The sequence below is a fragment of the Canis lupus genome, chromosome 18, assembly GCF_003254725.2.
Source record: "Canis lupus dingo isolate Sandy chromosome 18, ASM325472v2, whole genome shotgun sequence".
Lineage (NCBI taxonomy): Eukaryota > Metazoa > Chordata > Mammalia > Carnivora > Canidae > Canis > Canis lupus.
Genome location: NC_064260.1, coordinates 29,773,331 through 29,799,327, shown reverse-complemented (window position 1 = coordinate 29,799,327; position 25,997 = coordinate 29,773,331). Strand labels below are relative to the sequence as shown.

The 25,997-nt window shown below is 36.3% G+C and overlaps 1 long non-coding RNA gene across 1 annotated transcript; it reads right to left on the bottom strand.

Annotated features, from left to right (window-relative positions):
• Positions 1-304: 304 nt before the first annotated feature.
• Positions 305-25,100, bottom strand: LOC112663741 (uncharacterized). Its single transcript, XR_003139347.3, has 3 exons — positions 24,697-25,100; positions 24,251-24,360; positions 305-1,108 (listed from the first exon to the last, which is right to left on the bottom strand). It is a non-coding gene; the product is annotated as an uncharacterized LOC112663741 (long non-coding RNA).
• Between the last annotated feature and the right edge of the window lie 897 nt (positions 25,101-25,997).

The following is a 25,997-nucleotide window of genomic DNA, read 5'->3' as shown; positions in this document are numbered from 1 at the left end:
AATAGAAAGCAATTTTTAACATGAATCCTAACACTAGGGTTATATAAGGATGGAAAACAAAGGGGGACAAGAATTTAGCAACACATTAAACACACACACACACACACACACACACTAAAGAGTATATAATGATCTCACTTATGTTATATATATATATGCATATATATATATTTATAAATATATATAATCATCTCACTTAGGTAATATATATGTATAAAATTATTTTCTTACCTTCTTTGATTTTACATTAAATATTTTTATATCTTTTGGGGTGCCTAGGTGGCTGAATCAGTTAATCATCTGCCTCTAGCTCAGTTCATGGCCTCAGGGTCCTAGGATCAAGCCCCATAGAGTTCCCTGCTCAACAGAGTCTGTTTATCTTTCTCCCTCAACCCCTCCTCTCCACTCATGTTCTCTCTTTCTCTATCTCAAATAAATAAAGTCTTAAATATATATATAGGTGGGATAATGAATAGCTAATAGGCATTTTGCATGTATGTGACTTATTTATTTGCATGTGTATGTTTGTTTAAAAATATTTGATTTTATTTTACTAATTTTATCATTCTAATTATTAATATATGGGATAAAATCAGGTTTCATCCTCAAATGAAGTCTATATATTCACACATATTAGAATCTCAACAATTTTGTTTTTCCTATTGTCACATATATATTCTTTTAATCATTCCACAATTATTTATTGAATAGACACCACATTCAATGCTAGGGATATAGAAGTGAAAAGACATTTTGAAACCACATGTTAAATAAATATAAAAAGCTAAAGTTATTATAATCCTTCCTAGGTTGGTTTTAGCAGAGGTAACCATAGGTTTTTAACTACCCAGGGAATCAAAGTTGTGTTTCCATTGAACCAAAGTGAAAGAGGACCAAATCCCACAACATGTTCTTGTACATCAGTATGACTTAAAACCTCCCTTGTTGCCTACAGATGTTTTGAAATTCACGTGGTCTATACGGACAAACATTTAATATGTAAGTTCTGGAACAGATGTGTGTCTAATTGCTTCCATAAAATGAAATGTTTTGATTCTGCTTCTGCCACAGAGGAACATAGGAGATATCCTTCAGCAAAGGGCACCAGCTGAAAAACAATAAAAGAAGCTTTAAGCAGTTATCCTATGATTGGCGGCTGTCTTGCCCCCTTAGATTTCACAAAGTTCATTATTTATTAGAGCAAAGGAAAAAAAAAAAAAAGTTCCAGCTATTATGTACCTGGTTGAAAATTAAGTGTACAAATATTTGGAAACAAAGATGATTCGGGAGACAGATTTATATTGTTCTTTGGGATATTTTTTTTTCTATTTTGTTTTTTCAAAATAAAACTGCATTTCCTGTGTGAATCAATAAGGAAAGAGGAAGAAGGCAGTGCTTCTTCACTGAGCGCTGAGAATGCTGCTCTTGCTTATTCATGCCATCTACATTGCAGTAAGCAGCTATTATGTGCTAGGCACTGAGCTCGCTGCTGAGGACAGTGGTGAAAAAGGAAGAGTCCTTCCCTCACCTGCCTCACTTGCTTCCTGTCCAATAAAAAGGGTAACCTCGATAATGCAAGTAGTAAGTGAGATGAGATAAATATTCTTTGGTTTAGAGGTAATCTCTATTGATTCTTGTCTGCAGGTAGTAGCAAAATAAGCACAACCCGTTATAGAGTTACTGTGGCCAATATAAATATTTAATCTTGCAGCTGTGCCAACTTTTATTCATATTGGATACCTAAAATTGAAGAGTCCAAGAAATTCTTAGAAATATTATTAGCTCCAAATAGGGGCACCTGGGTGGTCAGTTGGTTAACTGCCTTGAGCCCAGGTCATGATCTCAGGGTCCTAGGATCGAGCCAGGAGTCAGAGTCGGGCTCCCTGTTCAGCGGGAAGTCTACTTCTCCCTATCTCTCCACCACTCATGCTCTGTCTGTCTCTCAACTAAATAAAATCTTTAAAAAATATATTATTAGCTCTCATTCATCATCGATCTTCAACTGCAGTCATCCTTCTCTGAGCTATGTATGTGGTTAGTAAGCAGAAGAAACCACAGGGGGTACTTTCATGGTAAAGGAGGCATAAGATCCTAGACCTTAGAGGACTCCTCTACACCTTGGTATCTGTTTCTCTGTCATACCCTAAAAAATCTACTCTATAAGGGTAGGACCAATGTATGTATATTTCCTTCATCTTTATGCATCCAGAACTTAACATTGGGAACCTCTAGTCATATTGGACATGCACTAACGTGTGTTGACTAAATGATGAAATTACCTCTTTTAAAAGTGGTCATTGTAATCCGTTTGGCATCACTATACTTTGGTAAAGTGTTCAACCCTTTCTTTTGGTAACTCCTGGGGATCTGCCGCCTTCATACTGAGGGAGGCTCTAAAACCAGGCTACTCCCCTGGATAGGATGAAACTTTCAGGGTATTCAGACACCATTCTCAGTACATTCAGAGAAGTTCAGCTTTGAGTTTGATGGCTCTATAGATGGTGGAAGATAACTAGACCTAGTGCTATTCCCTGATCTATGAAATACTTGTTTGGGGTCTGTGAGTCTAGAAAAGTATACAAATTTAGCATAAGTCTATTATTACATTATTCATATTCCTATGTTCAGAGTAGTTTTTAAAAGGTAGGAAAGATCTCTTTCTAAGATGGCATTTATTAAGGAATCAGAGGTCAAGGGTTATATTGCCACTATGTGGCAACAGTTTATCTGACATGAAGTCAACCCCCACAGGAAAGCAGAGGAGGAGAGGTGGAGACATATACTCCAAACCTTTGAACTTGATTTTAACTGTCTGAGAAGCCTAAGAGCATATTGAGTCCAGCAAAGCAGCGAAGTTAATCATGCTTCTCCCTCCAGAGGTGTCTGAGGAGACAGTCTCAGCAGCCTCTCTTCACCATTTCTTTAACAGAATGTTATAGGTTTTACCTAACGGGGTTAAACCTACCTTTTGAGACCCATTTCCATCCACTTTGACCTTTTAGAATTAGTTGTTGTCTAAATATCCTTTGTATTTTAAGTCTCTATGTTATTTTTCTTCCATGATCTATTTATTTCTTTCTCACCCCTTTTTTTTTTTTTTTTTTAACTTGGTTTCTGCTGATGCTGACACTCCCCTCTCCCACTTTGGGTCAAACTGTCAATATAAAATGTGGGTAAACTATAGCCCTTGGTATGTAAAATATGCTAGCATTGTTATTAAATGACAAAGCAGAGCCCTCCTGGATTACTTCCTATCCTTCATTCTGTAGAGCCATCAATCACTAAGCTCTGTCAAGTTTATCTCCTAAATATTTCTTGATGTATCCCTACCCTTTTTGCATATTTACTAGTTCTCTTATTCATGCTTCCCAGTATCTGAGGAGAGCTCTTATAGACCTTACCTTGCCCACACTTCTTTCCTCGCCTTCAGGCTTATAATCCTCAATCCTCCCTCTACCTGGTGGCATCTCAGAGCCTTCAACTGAACAGCTACAGCACAACTCTGCCAATTGATATCCTCAGCCTTGGAGAAACAGGATAGGGCCTGGGGGCAAGAGAGGGGGTGAGGCAAGCAAACAACCCCTTTTCTCTATCAAGGGTGCTGCGTGAATTTTATTATTTTCAAAGAATGCCATGATGAAAACAGCATGAGGAACAAGTGCAAGAGCTAATGTAGGTTTCCACAAGTTAACATTATGTGGTATAATTTGCATATAAAATTCTAGAATTTTTAATAAGACATAGATGAACCCTCTTTGATCTTGCTTACTTCTTCAGTCACAGTTCCTGATATGCAGTTTGATTTCTTGTTGCTCAGTAAGTTTTGCAATTTTCGATGTGCACCGTATTGGCTCTTTACTGCCTTTGACCTTCTGTCTGCAATTGTCTTCCCCTGCTTGTTCCATTCAGGATCAGTTCCTTCAGAGAACTTGTCCTTTTCTTCCCAACAGCCCTGTTAGGTTACATAACCCTCCATTTTCTTTCCACAGCATTCTTGTCATCTCTCTAATTTTCTTCTTCCATATGATTTTACAGTTGCCATTTTGGGGTCTGTTTCTTCTGTGTATACAGAGTTCTTGATTCAATGTACTTCTATGTTTATTGAAAGACTACCAATCAGTATTTTCATCGATTCATCATATAGCATTCTCTGGGTGATAAATCTCAGAGATTCAGTCTTAGAGAAGTTAAGAAGACTCCTAGGTACAGATTAGATTATACATATACTATGTATTTTTTTCTAGGTTTAACTGCATATTGTTATTATGGACATTCTATTAACTGGCTGTGTTTCTAAAAGCATGCCTATAATTGCAGTGGATTGTAGTCTACAGTTTGCTGTCTATGGGCTGCATTTTGAAATAGACTGCTCTATAGGTGCTCCCACCCCTCCAGAGCATTACATTAGGGGAGTCAACTGTTTTCAGCCTGCATAGCATTAAGGCTCTTCAGTATCTTTGCTTCTTAAAATTTCTTATTCTACAGGCTTGTTGGGAAATATAACTTTAATGCTTTAGGCTTGCAAAATAACAATCATTTCACAGCAGCAATGCAACAAATGTTTGCGGTAGGTGCCTTTGCAGACCTGCAAGGCTATATACCCTATGCCTCTGAGAACTACCTTCTTCTGAAAGCCATGTCACATTACTTGAACAGCTAATTCTGACTAGGCCTGGGTTCAACATTAGACTTCATCTGAGCTGATCTACTTACTCAACTGAAATCAACATACTCAACTAGAATCTAGAATCCCGATTGAAAGATGCTTGCAACTTTGGATTTGATGAAGAGGGCCTTAATGTTCCCCTCAGTTTGACTAAACATTTGATAGATAATGTCCAGACTGTAGGCCACTGAACTCCCTTTCTGTAGAGCATTTACTTTAGAAAACTTACAACTAAAAATTCTTTTTCTGTCCCTTTAAAATATGTATGTAAGTCTTCTCCAAGCTTCTTGACAGTTTTATGACCCAGGAACATTTTTCTCAAGAACCAAAGAGCCATCCATCTATCATCAAGGAAGATCATACATGTACCTCTCAGTTTCTTTGGAGGGTGAAGAGCCTAACTTCAATGGGCACAAATTAGCAAACATAGCCAAATCACAGAGGAAAACATTTGTAGATATCCAGGAATAACTCATCATGTTCAACACACCTTATTGATCAGCCTTTCCATAAGCATTGACACATGCTTTTCCACTAGCTCAACTAGAACCCAAAAACTATCTTTTGTTTCAGTGGAGTGAAAGTCAGTCTCTCTCCCCTATTACAATAGTCTTAGATAAATTAATTCTTCATTGCTTGTTTAACCTCTCCAGGGCAATTTTTCTTTGACATGCTTATGAATGCATACTGATCACTTATGAAAACAAGACCTATAAAGCAGTTATTTGACATGTGGAAGTAGAGAAAACCATTCTTCAGAATGATAAATGAGGTATATATAAAAACAGTAAGTAAGATAAGGGATAAGTTGCCATGAGTAAAAGAGAGAAAAAGAAAGGAAAGGGGAAAGAGAAAAAGAAAAGAAAAGAAAGAAGGAAAGAAAGAAAGAAAGAAGAAGAAAAGAAAGAAAGAAAGAAAGAAAGAAAGAAAGAAAGAAAGAAAGAAACAAAGAAAGAAACAAAGAAAGAAACAAAGAAAGAAAGAAAAAGAAGAAAAGGAAAGAAAAGAAAAGAAAAGAAAAGAAAAGAAAAGAAAAGAAAAGAAAAAAAGAAAAGAAAGAAAAGAAAAAAGAAAAGAAAAGAAAAGAAAAAAAGAAAAGAAAGAAAAAAAGAAAAGAAAAGAAAAGAAAAGAAAAGAAAAGAAAAGAAAAGAAAAGAAAAGAAAAAAAAGAGCAGTTGTCTCAGTTGCTGGTGGCTTCCTAGGACCTGGCTGCAGACCCTGGGAAGAACTTGCTACAGTTGAAATCTAGGATATCCTATATTCCTGGTTTTTTGTTTAATTATTTTCAAATGAGTTACTTGTAACCTAAAATAGTCTTGGAGACAAAAAGTCGTTTATTCAATACAGAAACATGCCGATTCAGACTATTGACAATGTGTTAACACTTTTTGGCTAGCATGCAAAATCAAGGACTGGAGTTATTGTGGGAATATGGATTTTGTCCAGTGTTTTCTCTAATATGCCTGCTTCACTTTGAGGTAATATATATTCCGTAGAACTTTCTGTCATCACTTCTAATTGTTACTTTTAAAATGTGATGTGAAGCATAATGTGATTACAGAGTCCGTAATCCTTCTGTGGAAATATGTCATTTTACTTTTCCATTTTACTGCTCCTACTCAAAGCAAAGATAATTCTTAAAGAATAATTAAAAAAAAAAAAGGCTAGAGAAAATCAGAGCTGGGGCAGAAACACTAGAAACCCATGTGCAATGAAAAGGAATGGCAAAACAGCACATTATTTTCCCTACCCACTGAATATTACAAGCCTTTTACATTTACAACCATATAGGATAAGAATTTGTCAAAAAAGGTTGTAATTAAAAATGTGTGGTAGGGAAGGCAAGGTAAAATAACTAATAAATGTATTAAAATAAGACAGAGAAGTTAAAAGTTAACCATGCAGAAAAAAAAACAAAAACAAAAAACATGCAGGCATTCCTCTTCTGAAGAAGTCAAAAGAATTTGACATAATACACACAATGAGAATGACGATAAAAATAATAACAGATCAACTATGAAAGTTCTGTGTGAAACACGCACTAACAAAGGAAAATGAAGGCACTTTACATATATGACATGGAAACATTAGGGGGCATACTGTAAATTGAGACGTGTAAACTAGCAAGTTACAGAAAAATATGCCTACAATTATTCCTCATATGAAATAAAGCACAAACATATACGGAACACCCATCTGGATGGAATTACATGTAGATACATGTACATTTAAATTAATAAAAGAATACTATGTATATTTTTATACCAATAAATATGATCATCCAGATTAAAGGGACAGTGTACAAAGACAATCTGTATTTTTTAAAGTGACCTCTTATCCAGTAGAAAAATTGAGCGGTTCAATATCCATTAAAAAACGTGAAAATGCAATCACGGGTTTAAAATTTTCCAAAAAGAAAATTCTATCAAACCTTAATATTTTGTATCATAAATGTATGATACATAAAATTAAAATAAAAGAATCTGAAGTGCTAATTTAGGTACAAAAAATTATAAATAATTACCAAATCGAATCAAAGAATTTATTAAAATAATAGTTTTAAAACATTTATCTCATAATTATAAGGGTGGCCTAACACTGAAAGAGCTATCAGTAGTATTTCACTAAGAAAGTAAAAAGACAATTTTATTATTACATTGATAGATGTTATAGATAATAAACTGATAAAATTCAATAACCATTTTCGATTGAAATAAATACCTATGAGTCAAAAATCTATAAAAAGTATTTGCCTTCGTGATATAATGAGCACTGGGTGTTATATGCAACTGTAAAATCACTAAACTCTACCTCTGAAACTAATTATATATTATATGTTAATTGATTTTTAAATTAAAAAAAATTATTTGTGGGGTGTCTGAGTGGCTCAGTCAGTTAGGTGTCTGCCTTTGTCTTAGGTCATGATTTCAGGGTCATGGGCATGAGCCCCACATCAGAGGCTCTACCCAACAGGGAGTCTGCTTCTTCCTCTCCCTCTATCTCTTTCCCCCGCTCATGCTCTCTCCCTCTCTCAAATAAATAAATAAAATCTTAAAAAAAAAAAAAAGTATTTGCCTTAAAGTTGATATTGTTAGGTATAATTTTCAAAGAGCTAGAAATCATGACTCACATACATATGAAATGAATGGTCATCAAAGCTTTTTTAAATTTATTTCTTTTTTTTTAATTATTTTAAACTATTATATAATGAAAGGACAAGTAGATATCATGGCCAGTTTGGAGAGCTTTACAGATTTGGTGTATATAAACAAGGCTGGAAAAGATTTCTGGATTGGATATAAAACTTGTTTATGTCAAATAGGACCATAAACCCTTGGGGTTATCTCTTCTACCAAAGGGAAATCATTTGCATCTCTACTGTTAACAAAACATCTGGGACTTCTAATAAATAGTACACTAGGAGTTAAACTAAGGACCTCTCCCTACATAATCGTTGACCCTTGGTCCCTTATGGCATTGGAAAGATTTGCTGCTCACCTTTGTGCCTTATTTGAAAGTTTCAGATAAATTTTCTGATAATACAGAGTGTCCACTAGAACCCTCCGAAATTATCATGCTTATTTGTGACACTAAAAACATTCCAACTGATGTCAGGATCATTATTTTTCTACCTTGATTCACTGTTTTCCTACCACTATTACTGTGTTTTTATTTATTTTTATTTATTTTATTTTTTTAAAAGATTTTATTTATTTATTCATGAAAGACACTTGGAGAGAGAGAGGCAGAGACATAGGCAGAGGGAGAAGCAGGCTCCATGCAGGGAGCCTGACGTGAGACTCAATCCCAGGACTCCAGGATCAGACCCTGGGCTGAAGGCTGCGCTAAACCACTGAGCCACCCAGGGATTCCCTATTACTATGTTTTTAGATTTCAAATTTGTGATGATTGAGTCAATGTTAGTTTTATTCTCCTCTGTATACCTAATGCCTAGGACAATAGCAAGTGCATTGTTAGGGCTCTTTATGTTTACATTAATAGACTGTATCTCCATAAGGGAAAAGCCTAGAGCTATTTAATCCACCTTTGAACATTCTTCTCATAGAGGTCCATAAATAACAGTTGAAAAAACTAATAATTTTTTTAAAGATTTTATTTATTTATTCATGAGAGATACAGAGAGAGACAGAGACCCAGGCAGAGGGAGAAGCAGGCTCCCTGTGGGGAGCCTGATGTCAGACTCGATCCCAGGACCCCAGGGTCACACCCTGAGCCCAAGGCAGATGCTCAACCACTGAGCCACCAGGTGTCCCCCCAAAATTAATAAATTTTAAAAAAGAATAAATTTTATCATTAATGCATTAAGAACTGTCCTATACAGACAGTAGATGAAACAATTAGTCCAAAGCAAAAATTAAGTGTAAGAAAAAAATTGAGTACTGAGCAAGAAGGAAATGAGAAATGAGAAATCTAAGAAATAAGCTGACATAGAATCATGCAGCAAGGAATACAAGTGAATTGCCCCAGAAAGGAAGGGACCAAACCAAGACCCAGGAAGGGTGATAAAAGAGCTCCCCTTCTTAATGGATATTCTTAAAATTATTTAATTTTATGAAAGAAAAACAAAAAAGTGTCACACACAAAAAAGAAAATTGTGTTTCTTGACCCAAACTTTTATACTTCATTTAGCAGAACAAAATCCTACAGTTAGACCCACCTTCCTTAGATGAGTTCTCTATCATCTGTTTCCAGCGTATATGATATAAACAGAAGGCAACTGATTCCTTTCCTCCACTGTCTTTTCAAATTCACATCATAGACTCTTTCTTCCTTGTGTCTTGAATAAACTCCCTAACTTCTGGCATATATTTGGATCCTGAGAATTCTTCCAAAATAAATTTGGTTTTCAAATCAGTTTCAGTCCTGCAATTAAAAATAAATGTCCAGGGGCACCAAGGTAGCTCAGTCAGTCGAGTGCCCGACTCTTGCTCTGGGCTTGGGTCATGATCTCACAATCATGAGATCGAGCCCAATGTTGGATTCTGAGCTCAGCACGGAGTCAGCTTCAGATTCTTTCTACCTCCTCCTCCCATGCTCTCTTCTCTTTTCTCTCTCTCTCTCTCTCTATATATATATATATATTTATTTATATATTTATATATTTATATTTATATATTATATGTATTATATATTATTATAAATATATATTTATATATATAAAGTAAATACAATTCTTTTAAAAAATGTCTAAAATGTGATTCTTCTCTACTGACTTTGTTCTGCTTTAAGCAGAGAGGACTACAATGAAGTGGGGAAGTCAGGTCACTCCTCACTAGGCTGCCTCTGGCTTCATCAGATCTACAGCAGCAGAAGGGAGGAGAGGAAAGAGGGCTACATGATAATTACCATAGTGATTTAACATTATTGCTTTTAAATTTGAAAGTGTTCTTTCACTAAGGGCATTCTTTTGAACTTTTGGGAAAAAGAATTCCTCAATCACTGGAAATCACTCAGTTGTAAAGTTTTCAATACAAGCTGTGCCTAATCTGGCTGACTCCTTAAGACCTGTCCCCTCTCCAATCCATAATACACTTTTGAGCAGGATCCCATTTCTAAAAGATCTAATCAGAACACTTCTCTGAAGGATTCTATCACAACTCCTCAGTACCTCATTTTCTTTGGTCTTAAAATTGCTGATTTCCTGCTTGTGGTGACCTTTTTTCACTTGACTAAAAGAGTACCTGGCTGTACGTGCGACTTCATTTATGTCTTCTTCTCAGACATGGGTCAATTGCCAGTCTCTCTGACTCTTCAAATTCAGGAGACAAATACTATTTTTTTTCCGACTCTTTGAAAACACTGTAAACGAAATTTGGAGAAAGAGAACCTCTCCCCATGGTGGAGATTAAAATTCCAAGTAAATCTTAATCCAAATGAATTGTTGTTCCTGACTTCTCTAACTCTGTCCTTCTATAACCAAGAGACTACTGTTATGATAAGCCAGGATTTCTCAACAACAGCTCTACTGACATTTTGGGCTGAATAATAAATTTTTTAAATATATTTATTTATTTGATAAAGAGTAAGAGAGAGAGAGCACAAGCTGAGGGAGGAACAGAGGCAGAGGGAGAAGACGACTCCCTCCTGAGCAGGGTGACTGATGCTGTGCTCGATCCCAGAGTCCTGGGATCATGACCTGAGCTGAAGAAAGACTCTTAACTGACTGAGCCACCCATGTGCCCTGGGCTGAATAATATTTTAATACATTATGTTTAACACATATCCTCCCTCCCCCACCTCCCCCCACTAGATGCCAGTATCAACCCAAACACTGACCACCTAAAATGTCTATAGACATTGCCAATGTCCCTTAAGAAGCAAAATTGACCTTAGTTCCAAACCACTGGCCTAAGGGACTATTGAAAATCACCTGCCTTATAAGTCCTATATGGGAGGTTTTGTACTGGATTTAGAATGTGGGCTATGTACCACTGAATGTTTTGTCTCTAAGAGTCCCATCTTAACATCCTCTGATGCCTCGTAACTAAAGTTTCTTCATCATCTCATATTCCCAGTGGTGCTTTAGCAGCCCAGGGACATCATCGTAGTGCTCACTCAAGATTGTTGCCGTGGGCGGCTGCCCTGTTGGCTTGTACCTTCATGCTGCTCAGCCATTAACCACTGGCCACATAGATCTGACTTCAGAAGTTGAGCTGTCATGTACTGAGGCCCAAGAATTGTTCAGTTTAGAAAGAATAATATTTCTTTGAAGGTGAAATTTTTAAATGACTCTGCAATGAGGGCCATTTCCAGGGAGAATAAGCCCTTTTGCACTCACATATAGCACCTTAAAACCAAGGATCTATTCTTGTAAGTACGCTTAACGTCGTACCAGTCATATATCAAAACATAACTATGGCATCAGAAAAACAAATCTGAGAACATCAGGAAATAAATCTTCCATACCTGTGCTATAGTACAAATGTGCATTTTAGACGGTTGCAATAGGATTCAGAAGAGAGTGAGTTGGGACGGGGAGCAGAGGAAAAATGTGATTGAATCATATTGTAACAGGATGAATATATATTTCTACATATATTATTATCTAAATATATTGCAGATATCTAAAATGCATATGCATTTTATTTTAAATTATTGAAAAATATATATGACACTGATATTGATTGTGGGGATTTATTAGCATTTGCACTTGAGCTCTTGAAGCCATGGCTGAGTAAGGAAAATGCCTCATTTAGGGGCTTATTTAGGTGAAACTAAAGATGTATTTTGATACATTTAAAAGGCAAGTCTTATTAGAGAATTTTTATAAAAATGATTTTCAAATTTTGTCATAGTTCCTGTTTAAATGCAACTTGATCGTGTTTGTTGATCTGAATCCTCACTCATTAATTTAAACCATCAATTTAATGGCAAAGTCATGTCTTTCACAAATATAAGGTGAACATGTGTCAAAGATGTTAACTTGATGATGAATGTGGGAACCATTAAAACCAATTCAAAGGAGAATCCAGAGAAGCACACATACATAGGAAATAAATTCTGAAATGAATTTGCAAATACATTTTTTTTTAAAAAAGGCCCATCAGGGCAAAAATCACTTGCATTCCACTGGGAACAATTAATTTCCATTTTATGGGCAAAAATTACCTGCATTAATCATTTTTCTATAACTTATAAAAATTTAAAATATCTCAAAACCAATGAAATATGTAGATAACCTGAAACGACAAGGTCCACAACAGACCCACTAACTTTTTCTTCACATTTTGAGGTCTTCCAAAATTAGTCCTGACATTTTCTAAAACTGAATACTGTATCTGTAGTTTTATATTGATCATTTATTAAATATCCTGAATTTGTGCCTTGATAATTGCTTAAATACAAAAAATAAATGGAGTTCATGTACTCTCATTGCCCTCATGAAAATATTATAATCAATTTTTTGTGTAAATTTCAATTGATGATGATGTCATAATTTTGGTAAGGGAAGCCATACTAGGACTTCATGACAAGCTTTTTGTCACGTGTAAGTGTAATCATCATACAAAACTCAGATGGAAGTGCATTAAGAATGTTTTAAGATGGCATAATAGAGTAACAAATACAGGATTAGTCCTTTACACTAGTGAAAATAATAATTTTAAATTAAATGGGCTAACAGATTTTATTTTCACATGGACATTTTGAATATTTCAAATAGTATAGTATGTTATTCGGCATATCAAATGTCAGATATTTCATTAAATAGACAATAAGTAAAAGCAACTGTATTAAACTGACATAATTTAATTCCATATACCTATGAGGGCTTATGTGTTTCCTGAAGAGAACAAGAATTTGATGCAAAATTAGAGGTAGCTATTTAGGCTCAGGTTTCTGTTCCCTTCAGGAGACTCTCCAAGTTGTTCGAATATTAACAGCACTAGAAAAAGTGGCTTAACGTTTCACAATGAGGAATGCAATGATGTCAAATCCTTGGGTCGGAGGTTAAGAAAAAAAAAAAAAACAATAGCAAAACAGATTTAGACTTGAAATTAGCCAAAAATAAAATTTATCTGCCTGCACAATTGTCAGGATCACAGCCCAACCGGTTGTACAGCCAAAATGTGCAATGAGGGTACCCCCTTGTGGTCAGAGGCGAAAGCAGCTTTGCAAGTGACAGTCCTAAATGCACACAGATGCAAAAATAGGATTTTAAGAGAAAATGGTCATAACAGAAGCAATATGCATTTTTAAAGATGAACATAGGTTAAAAAAAAAAGGAGAAAAGCCTGTCAGCTGCCCCATTTCTTCCATTCCCCAAATCAATCCCATTAGCTAAGTGCACAGATGTGTGTGTGTGTGCATGTGCGTGTGTGTGTGTGTGTGTGTGTTACGGGGAGAGAGAGAGAGTTTCGGGACACGTAGTCACATGTATCACATACTAATACTTCACCTTTTGTTTCCTCAGATTCTGGCAGTGTTCAGTTCATGGTGTGAAATCTTTGGATTAAAACAAACCAAAACCTGCCTTTATGTATGAAGTACTTACTATTGCAGACTTCATTTCATGGTGGAGCTGCTATTTTGTTTTATTTGTTTTTTATAAATTTATTTTTATTGGTGTTCAATTTGTCAACATACAGAATAACACCCAATGCTCATCCCGTCAAGTGCCCACCTCAGTGCCTGTCACCCAGTCACCCCCACTCCCCTCCCACCTCCCCTTCCCCCACTCCTAGTTCATTTCCCAGAGTTAGGAGTCTCTCATGTTTGTTTGTTTGTTTGGTCTGTTTTTGTTTTTTTCTGCTCTAAATTTGTTGTAGAGTCTTGTGAAGCTCTTTTCTGTTTCTGTCTTTAGCATTAATGTGGCCATTAAGAATCTTCTTCCTGCATGTAACCCACTCTCTGGTATGTGCTCTGCAGACAGAGGGAAAGGCACACAAATCTATCTGGAGTTTCACTACTACTAAGTGTTAAACAGACACTGTCCTGTGTATTTGTTGTCTTCCAATGTGTGGTGTCTCCACATTTTCCCTGGAAAGATTAAATTGTTTTTGGTACCTTATAAGGCACCTTATCTTATTTTATAAGATATATAGATACAGACTATATAGATGCAACAACTTTGTACGTTGTATATAAATACCATTTGCTTTCTATCATCCAAAAGTCCTCTAAGTAAATAGTTTACCAGCATTTCTGATGTTTTTCCATTTTGTTTCCCTAATTTAAATTGGTACTTGAGGGATTCCTGGGTGGCTCGGTGGTTGGGCATCTCCTTTGGCTCAGGATGTGACCCCAGGGTCCTGGGATCGAGTCCCACATCCGGCTCCCCCTGCGGGGAGCCTGCTTCTCCCTCTGCCCGTGTCTCTGCCTTTCTGTGTCTCTCATGAATAAATCAATAAAATCTTAAAAAAAAATAAATGAAAAAAATAAATAAATAAATAAATGTTTACTTGAACCAGTGGTTAGGACAAAACAAACAAAATGTACCTTTTAGAATGAATTATATATTTTCTTTCTGTCTCATCTGTCACTGAGGAATTGCTATTCCATTAAAGTCACAAGTTCAAACATTGTAGAGATTAAAATAAGATAGTCTTTTTCTTATATTAATTAATAAACATAAGTACTTCTATGCTGAAAATAATTTCCTTTAAACAATATGACTACACGATTCACAGTATTTTACTGAAAGATAAAAGAAATCTTCTCCAAAGAGCCCAGCAGAGTGGCAAACACTTAATAAATGTGAAGTATATGCCATTTTTCTTCATATATATTTTTAGGTATATTTTCTTTTATCACTTCCTCATACCTCTCCAATTCTGTAAATATCAGTCACGTGGCAGATGGAAAGCTGGATTAGAAAGAGAGATAACTTTTTAAAATTGTGACCAAAATATCTTGCTTTTGTACCTTTTGCAAAGAGGCCTGGCCATGAGAGTTCATTTTTAGGGAAACACTTGGGGGCTGAGTGAGGGCTCTCACAAGCAGCAGTTTCCTTCCATTAATTATAAATACACACCCACTGATCTGGCTTATTGTATGTTTCTTTATTATTTCATGCAAGTTGCTGAACTATACGAGTTATGAAACCAGCTTTTATTACTGTGCCTTAAAACTACATGGACAGAGGGGCAGTTGCGGGGCTCAGTCAACTGTCTGCCTTGGGCTCAGCTCATGGTCTCAGGTCCTGGGGTCAAACCCCATATGGGGTTCCCTGCTGGGGGAGGGTCTGCTTCTCCCTCTCCCTCCACTCCTCTACTTCTCCCTCTCTCTCTCTCTGTTGCCTTCAAAATAAATAAATAAAATCTTAAAAAAAAAAAAACCTTACATAGAGAGGTAGCAATGAAAGAAAGTAGAATTAGTAACGTGAATAAAATTATCTTGTTACCTATAGTACGACTGACAGTAGATATATTCATCATGGCTAATCTTTTATTGCCTTGCATGGATTTGAGATCAAAGAAAAGGTCACTGAGTAAAGATAATTTTAGCAATCTCACAATGATTATCTACTCTTTTTTTTAATTATAAACTTTCAAATGGTATGTTCAGTCAAAACATAAGAAAAAAATTAAGCTCATCCTACAGGAAGGCTGTTGAACTTTTTTTTTTTTTCCCTCAAAAAAGTCAAATTAAAGAAGCTTGTCCCCCAGGCACTTTGTCACATCAATAAAATAAAGACAATTTTGTGGTACTTTTTGGCATGTTTCAACAAATATTTGAAATATAAATAATCTGTAATCCTTCTCTTTGACATTTGAAGCCCCAAGTTCTTCAATATTATCAAATCTTCAAACATAGCTAACAAGTTTGCCTGGTTCTTTTGTGAATGGTTGTGTTTTAGAGATTGTGTTAGTTGGCCAATTAACGTTACTCTGCCCCTGTGTAACTGAAAGAGCAGTTTCTCCTCCTACCCTACTTTGACATTCTAAAAATAGGGCAATTGCATATTTTGGCATAGTTCTTTTAAAAAATCAGTGCACCTCAGTATTGAATAAAATGCTTTTATTTGCTTTGCAAAATTGAAAAAAAAAAAAAACAAGGCAAATAGTTCAGCATTTAGTCTCTTTTTTTTTCTCTGATACAATTATGTTGATTCTAAAGTACAGATTTTCTCTTAGTTCTCATGAGACATGCAATTTTGAAAACCAAAGCTTGATGGTGATACATCTCATCCTGAAAACAGGTCATTTAAAAAAAAATGTGATTTGAACAAAAATGTGAGTCACCAATGCAGCGCTGTGAAGCACTGCTAGTGTTTGGCTCCACACCCTTCTCCCCCATCCCAGTTTTGGCTCTGAGGTCAGAAAGAAATAATCTTACTTTAATAAATTGTCCATTTCTAGCTTTTGAAATCAAGATAGATACCTATCTATGCAATGGTCAAAATAAAACAAGTAAGTTTGGACAGCAAAAGCAGTTTGGGGTTGTAATACCAACAATAGTTAGAATGCCAAGTTGTCTTTTAAAGTAAAATATACTGGGGCACCTGGGGGGCTCAGGGGTTGAGCATCTGCCTTGGGCTTGGGGCATGACCCTGGGGTCCTGGGATGGAGTTCCATTCAGGCTCCCTGCATGGAGCCTGCTTCTCACTCTGCCTGTGTCTCTGCCTCTCTCTGTGTCTCTCATGAATGAATAAATAAAATCTTTAATAAAATAAAATAAATAAAATAAAATAAAAAAATAAAAAATAAAATAATAAAATAAATAAAATAAAATAAAATAAAATAAAATAAAATAATAAAATAAATAAAATAAACCATCACCTAAAATCATGAAGAAACCCTGATAACACATACGGTATGAGAAAAAGTTGATCTTGCACACTGCATGCACAATAGTATTGCATACACAGAAAAGTTACACTTTAATATTTGAATAAATGAACACTCCACAAAAAGTGTCAGCACTAATTACTTCTTTATTTTCTATAATTCTTCAACCAGAAATAGTTTTGCAGAGATTTACTTTGTATGGGTGTGTGTATTTTGTCCATGTGTTTAGAGAGTGCCATTGTTTTTTGCTGTTTTATTTTCTCAGTAGAAATGTGTATTATGTTGTTGAGTATACTCTTCAAACCACACACCCGGCGGCATTTGTAAAATGGTCTCGTAGAGCTGCATTGTTTAACCTACATAAACGTAGCTCTGTAGGATTATTTTAGACTATATATTATATATATATATTACATATGTTAATTTTATATGTGCTGTAATTGTCTAAATGTTTACTCCACAAAATTGTTACAATAGAAATTTTGTCCGTTCCTCTCGTCTTCAAGCAATATGCTTTTTATTTTGGTGTTAAGAGTTTTTTTAAGGTTCTCCTAAACTTTTAAAAAGCCCTGCTTTGGTATACAGTTGTTTTTTTGTTTTTTTTTTTTAATTAACTTACATATGACTTCTGGTTATAGAACTACTGTGCACATTTGTCAAGAGAGTAATTGATAATGTATTCAAAACTATGATTCCTTATTTAGAGTTATTATTATTTAGGAGTTATGACTCTCTGGTCCTTATCCTCCTGGTACTTGTATGGCTTTTGAAAACTGGGGTATTCCAAAGGTTTGCTTAGATACTGTTTTCTTCCCCAGGGTTAGGAAGCATGAGGCCAGGGTGCTGTAACCTCACACACCCTGCCCCTCATGAGATATCCCTGACCGCTGAACCCCTTTGTACTGAGCCTTTTAACAAAGCTGATCTAACAGCTATTCCTGAGTCTCAGCTGGCAAGAGAGCTGAGATCTATTGATTATCCTTTTTATCCTTTTTTTTTTTTTTAAATTTCCCCCAAACGCTATGCCTTTATTAAATGAATCCCCCCCCTCCCCCCCCAGTCCTAAGGTTTCATGTTCTGTAGGGCTGGATTTCCAACAGATAAGATGTAAAGCTGGAGCACAGGTTTCCATATACTTGTTTTCCAATAAAATAAGGGCTTTATTGAAAATCACGACAATGAAAATACTTAAAATATGGGGTAAAATTTGAAAGTATAAACAAGTTGTTGAAATGGTCACCATGCCTCTTTGCAGCCCTTCTCCTCTGATGACAACCCATGTATACCTCTCTACCCTTTGCAGTGTGGGCTGTGCCCTCTGTCCCTGCGCACCTGGAAATCTGCCTCAGCACCTCCACATACGCGAATAAGTGGCATAAATCCAATCCCCAAAGCAGTGGTGAGTAAGTGCTTCCTTGAGAACACAGAAGCAAGTTACAACCCACAGCACAGAAATAAATCAAAGTTCTGCCAAACGTACCTCTGCTTTCTCTTTCTCCCACCTTCTATTCTTCTTTCTCTATTTCAAAGGATCTCCCACTCCTGTCCCCAAACTCCCTCTATCCTGTATCTCTATGCAACTTGTTCAGCCTCCCTCAGCTTCCAGTATCTTTTTCCCCCCTAATCCTCCTTCTTATGTAAAACAATTTAATCCTGCCAAAAATCTCTCCAATTTGCATTCTTACACCCTCACTTAGAGAAATTGGGATCTTCAGAAGCTATCACTTTTTTTAGAGGTAAAATGAATTCTAACAATATGTGGGTGTTTGCCCTTGCACGCATTCTTTGATCTGTCGCATACCGATCATCCTACAATTATAAAGAGCTATCACGCCCTGGAGAGCGATGTTTCCTTGCTAGCATTTATCAGTGTATACTGAGGAGAATCCTTCATGCAAAGACAGAGTTGCCATCATGTCACTCATCCGTCCTGGAAGCTGTTAAACCCCAGTGGGACCACGGTTTGGACCTACCTCTATGACCTCTTCAGGCTTTGTGATTGGTCTTCCTAGTTAGACTCTAGTCCCTTCTTTTTCTTTTATGTCTGACTGTACAGAAGCTGATTCTCATTCTTTATCCATCACCCTTGCTCTCTGAATTGCTGAGCATCAACTTTTTCCATAATGCTTGGAGACATTTTACTCTTTCAATGGATCCAGACTTTGGCTTGCTGGCTCAGATTATGCATTTCAGCCCATTTCAACAGTTTAGGCTGACAGGTTAGCTAGAAAGACCAGGGAAGTACACCAGCCCACAAGGAAAGAAATATTTATCTAAATATTACCAATTTTTAAAATATGCTTAGCTTTCTAAAATAACAAATGCCTAAGTCATATAGGGTTTGCTCACTTACCTCTAAGACACTGTATCTCACTTTTATTTCCTGGATCATAGTTTTCTCATCTTGAAACTAAAGGAGTGAACTAAATAATCTTGGATGTATCTTCTAGCTATAAAATGTGATCTTTTTATTGCGCTAGTGTATGTTTAACTCTGTTAAACTAACCCTAGCCTGTTTTTTTGACAAAAAAAAAAAAGACTGACATTCTGCTTTATGCAGCTCAGGTTCAAGTACAAAGAGAGAGACAGAGATTTCCAATTTCTCTGCACTAAGCTTTTCTCAGCCAGAATGAAGTCATTTCATGATTTTCTACATGTCTGTACCTGTCCAACTCCATGCGCTTTGAAGTCAGTATCTCTATTTCATAAAAGAATCATTTGTTTTACTAGGAACTATCAACTTCCTATTTGTTCCATATCGGTCTACAAAGACCAAATTTCTTAAAAGATCAAGACTCCTATTTTTGTAGAATATTCAAAACACAATAGAGGAGAAAATATCTGTTGACTTTTAAAACAAACTTTTTTTTTCCATACTATCAGATATTATTGTTTGGCTCTTGTTATCCTTTTTTAAGCTTCTATTCATAAAGGCCTGAGGAAAATGACATTTATGCATGTATTGCTTTGTATTAAGGCAGAGCTATTCATTCTTCCTCTAAAGCTATTCTCTGTGCATTGCCGCCTCTTCTTAAATTGTAAATCCTAGGGCCTCTTCTTTCTCTCTCTTTTTTTTAATTCCATCCAACTCTCTTTTGCCAAAAACCTGTCACTTTTAGCTTCACCTCACCTGTAACACTCTGCCCCTTCTTCGCAGCTTCTACTGTGGCTGTCTCCCATGTGTCCGTCTCAGAATTCCTACATCACTGCCAGTCACACTTCATGTTGATGACACTGACAGTGATTGCTCCCTGTGTATAAATAGAAAAAAAGGAAGAGCCCACCACCAAACATCACTTCTCGAAAGGCTGTAGCCAATAATTGAAATCCAGTTGCATTTGCAGCGTGGTAATTCTAGAATTTCAAAAAGAGGGCTCCTTGCTGATAGCTTTATGCCAGGCTGATCTGTCTGACACTGTTATTTCCCAGAAGTTTACCTGTCTGACACCTTGTGTAGAGCTGTTCTGTGGCAAGAGTGCACATCTGCACTTGAACCAGGAGGGATGGAATTAAACTTACTGCAAATAAGAATTTATTTATTTATTCGACAGCTGTTACAAAGATAAGGTCATGCCTGTATAGCTGTGCTTCAATTAATGAAACCTGATCACACATCTGAATTAGAGGATGCGCTTTTGCAGTATGGAAGGGATTATTCATATCACAAAAGAATTCACTGCAGGGTTCCGTGAAAAAGTAGCTATTACTTTTAAAATGATTTTTCAGTTCAATTCAAATGCTAAAACACCAGTGTTCTAAGATCACATAGATTGAGGTCGCCCCACCCTTTGTTTCAACTATATATATATATATATATATTTTTTTTAAGATTTTATCTATTTATTCATGAGAGACACACACAGAGAGAGAGAGAGGCAGAAACACAGGCAGAGGGAGAAGCAGGCTCCATGCAGGGAGCCCTATGTGGGACTCAATCCCGGGTCTCCAGGATCATGCCCTGGGCCGAAGGCAGGTGCTAAACCGCTGAGCCATCGGGGCTGTCCAAGTTTCAACTATATTTTATTAGCTATATACACAACCGGCATATATATATATATATATATGCAATAAATATACATATAAATATTTGTATTTATATAAAAATATAAATATATATTATTATATATTCATATATATTATATACTATTTATATATATAAAATATATGCAAGCATAACTCAGAGGTATTGCAGGTTTGGTTTCAGACCATCACAATAAAGTGAATAGTGCAATAAAGTGAGTCAAATGAATTTTCTAGTTTCCCAGTGCATATAAAAGTTATGTTTACACTAAACTGTATTCTGTTATGTATGCAAAGGCAGTATGTCTAAAAAACCATGTACATACCTTTATTAAAAATACTTTCTTGCTAGAAAGTGTTTGCTATCGCCTAAGCTCTCAGCAAGTCATAATCTTTTAGCTAGCGGGGAGGGTGCTGCTTCAGTGGTGATGGCTGCTGACTGACCAGAGTGGTGGGCGCTGAAGGCTGGGGTGGCTCCGGCAATTTCTTAAAATAAGACAACAGTGAAGTTCACCACATCCGTTGACTCTTCCTTTCGCGAACAACTTCTTCGTAGCATGTGATTCTGTTTGATAGTATTTTACCCACAGTAGAACTTCTTCCAAATTGGAGTCAGTCAGTCCTCTTAAACCCTGCCACTGCTCTATCAGCTAAGTTTATGGAATACTCTAAATCCTTTGTTGTCATGTCAACAGTCTTCACAGCATTTTCACCAGGAGTAGAATCTCTCTCAAGAAACCACTTTTTTGGCTCTTCTGTAAGAAACTACTCTTCAGCCATTTAACTTTTGTCATGAGATTGCAGTAATTCAGCTACATCTTTAGGCTTTATTTCTAATTCCAATTTTCTTGCTATGTCCACCACATCTGCAGTTACTGCCTCCCCTGAAGTCGTGAACCCCTCAAGGTCATCCTTGAGGGTTAGAACCAACTTCTTCCAAACTCCTGTGAATGTGGATGTTTTCACCCCTTCTCCTGAATCACAGATGTCCTTCATGACATCTAGAAAGGCACATCCTTTTCAGAAGGTTTTCAGTTTAAAGTCAAACCACTCCTTTGATCCATGGGCCACAGAATGGGTGTTTTATTAAGAGCATGAAGATAATATCCATCTCATTGTACATTCCCATTGAGCCCTTTGGTGACAAGGTGCATTGTCAGTGAGCAGTCATATTTTGAAAGGATCTTTTTTTTGAACAGTAGGTCTCAATGTTGTAAACAGATGTGCTGGCCTCCAGGCCTAGTTCCATTTTTCGAGTGTGGGCAGAGGAGATTTAGCATAATTCTGAAGGGAGTCCCAAGATTTTCAGAATGGTAGTGATCATTGGCTTCTACTAAAAACCACCAGCTGCATTTGTCCCTAATAAGAGATTCAGTCTGTCCTTTGAAGCTTGGAAACCACGCATTGACTTTTTCTCTCTAGCTATGGAAGTCCTAGACAGCATCTTCTGACAGAAGACTATTCCATCTGCATTAAAAATCTGTGGTTTAATGTAACCACCCTTCATTAATTATTTTAGCTAGATTTTCTAGAGAACTTGCTGCAGAACCAGGAACAAAGTAAAAGTGTGGGAATCAGATCTCTGAATTACTTTTATTTATGAGAGCAGCATTAGTAAACTTAATTAAATAATTTAATTTAATTAATTAAATTTCACACTCAGGAAAGAAATTTTCATGAGATCCTATAATTAAACGGGTACAAGGGGGAAATTTACAAAAAATGTTCTAAGCTTCTGTGAATTAAAGTTTTACAGTGATCTTTAAAGTTTCTTCATTTGCTGTTTTCACTGGGTTCCTTGAATCTAGATTTCTTGGTTGAGTGTGGATTTCAAATAAACTCTTTGAAAAGGACATAGTTTTATGGAATTAGCTATACTGCATTTTAAATCTCAACACTGTGTACAGTGTTTCCTTGGAGAAGAAATGGCCTTATTCTAAGGTCATTTTGTCATTATAAAAGATGCATTCTCCGAATTGTTTCCAACAAAGACTTGGCTTTTAATAAATTTAATTATCTAAGAAATAAAAGTAAGGGGATGGTTAAACTGCACTGCTTATCATTGATGCTTTTGAAAAAAATGAAAATACTGAAGGACTTGGAGTGGGCTATCTGGCTTACAGTTACAACTCTGCTACTAGGAAAAAAAAATGTCACCCTAAAAAGTTACCTTAAAATATCTGGACCTTATTCTCCATGTGAGTTAAGTGAGGGTTATACCAACCCTACTCAGCTCACAGAATTCAGTGATGACAATTAGAAAACTGATTTGAAACCATTTGAAAGTACAAAAATAATTTCTCAGTAGTCTGATACAAGAAAAAATTATTTTAATATCTATTTAAAGAGAGGAACAAGCACCAGTGCATCTTAGGTCCTTAATAGGAACATATAGAATAATTTTGATCTTAAGAAGATTTTAGCACTTTATCACTATGAGTCGCTTTTGACGTATGGAGCTATTACTATCCACTAAATACCCTCTCTGCAACTTGAATCTAAAAAACAGAAGCCTCATTTATTTCCACAATCCCCTATATGTATAAAAATTGGTAGGAAGTAATATCATATAGGCGTATTTTTGGGGGTCTCAGAATTTTATCACAGTTCACCTAAAACATAGGCTCTGCAAATAAATACACAAATTAAAGGGACCTTCCTTGACAGAGAAGTCAAACTCCTTCCCCCAAAGCAAACAAAACACTTTTCCAGGGACAATAGATGGGATTGTTGATGAGTTCATCCTTCTATAATTTTCTTCCATTGTTTCCTGTTTACTTATAAATTAAATGTCCTGATTGACGGGGCATGTTGTCCTTGAGATTAACCTCAATTGGTTAGAACATGTTGCCTGAAAAGCCAGAGATAAGAGTTTACGGCACCAAAAGAGCCAGATGGCTTTTCACTATTCCATAGCTTGAGTGGGTCAGAACAATACCATCAACTCTCAGGAAGTAGGTCACATTCATGGCCTGCCAATGCTGATCAATGGCATCTACACAGTATGCAGGAATGTCACATGTCCAGTTTCTCATTGTTCCCCACCCTGCTCTTGGACTTTACATACATCTTCATAGGCTTTCCTCAAGGTGCATGTGTAAATGTGTATGTATACAGATATAATGTGTAAATGTGTGCGTGTACAGATATAATTTACAGGTGTAAATAGCATGCCTCCTTACAGCCATCTCTTCTCCAAATATTAGTAAAAATCTAAGTCATGTCATCTCATGAGGGAAAATGAAAATAAAACTTGAACATCATTCATTTCAATTTCAACAATCCTCCAAAGGTGATGTAAGGAAGAAATTAGTACCTGCAGTGTGTTAACCAGGCTCTTCAAGTTGCATGGACCTTGGTACATTCAGGATCTTCCCAGCATTGATGTGGGTCTTTGGGACAACTTCTTCTTTTTGTACCAGGGTCCTGAAAACAAATGCCACTTTACACAAGAAACTTTCTCCTGCATTATAAAGTTATATCTCCAAGTATTGGGGCCCTATAAGCCTTAAATGTAAAACAAGCTGATAGAAATTGACTATAAATATGCAGAACAGCTAGATGCTAAGTGAAAAGACTGTGTTTGAATTGAGGGCATAATGGGCTTTTGGCTATATAATTTGAAATATATTGCCTGTGCCTAGATATCCCAATAATCCCTAAATACCTGGGTATTCGATTTAGTTATTGTCAGGAATACAAACGCCTTATGGTCATAACTTTAGGACAGCCTAGGTAACACATTAGGTCCCCAGTGTTTACCTTTCTGTTGTACCTGTATGATCAGTTATCCTCTCGTGTACAAGTCAGTAACCGGATTAGGCAGTTATAAACAGTTATAAACACTCGATTAAGAGTAAAGTGACTATATGAAGAGAGTAATCTTTTAATAAGAGTTCACTCTCTTTGATCAGAAATCCAAAAGTAGGTGGATTCTGGCTTTGGTTCAGCAGTTACTTTAATATGTTACATCTGTGGCTTGCATAGTAGTCTTGGCCTTTCTCTCCTGCTCATAATATGGCTGCTAACCGTTAAGCCAAGACACCAACATTCTAGGTAACAGGAAGAAGAAAACAATTAAGGCCAAAAGGGCTTTCTGATCATCTCCATCCTTCCACTTCTGTTACTATTTCATTGTCCACACATGTCCACAAGAAAACTGAGAAATAGGACTATTTAACTGGGCACATTGCCACCTATGATAACTGTGTGTGATGGGGGTGGTGGTGAAGAGGGTTCTCTTAGAAGGAAGGAGAAAATCATGATGGTTAGACAATTAGTCTTCTGTGCCATTCAGCCAAACCTAATGAAAGGCCCTGATTTGTTAGCCAAAAATACTAACGGAACACAGCTTGCCTATGCGACCTTCATGCACTGCTTGGATTAGGAAAGCTCCAGCCTTCGATGGCACGATTGTCTTGGAGTCTCTCCTTTCTTCATCAATGGCTCAAGGAAAAGCAGGAGGCAATAATCAAGTTTGTAATTGTTTTATCTATACCCTGTGCATTCATTAAAGATCTCCATTGAAATGTCACTCAATTGGAACAAAAGGGGGTTCTTCTCAGCTGAAACTTCGAACTAGATACATTGTCCTGTATTGATCTAACATATTTAATTGATAAATGTTTTTTTTTTTCAATAAGAACAACGGAGCAATAAGAGAGAGTTCCCAAATTTCAGAAACGCTTCCTAAAAGTGAAGCACAATACAGCAGCATTAAAGATCTTTGAAGCAGGGCAGTAGTGTAGTGATACGGTATATTTTTATGAGCCTACAACCTGTTTGTCTTGCTCCCTGTCTTAGCCCACTCTCCTCTTGCATCGATGTGGGGATTTAGTGACTCTGATGCTGTTTTTAAAATCAATTTCTCATATTCTTCTATTTCTATATTTTCTGTATTCATGTAAATCTAGTGTTCTATGATATGTTAAGCTCCTTTAAAAAGCAACCTAAGATCTACAGCCAAAATGTTGCAATCACTTTCCATAGAGATTGACAATTTATATTTGCATTTTTTTAAAATATTTATTTACTTGAGAGAGAATGGGGACCAGAGGGAGAGA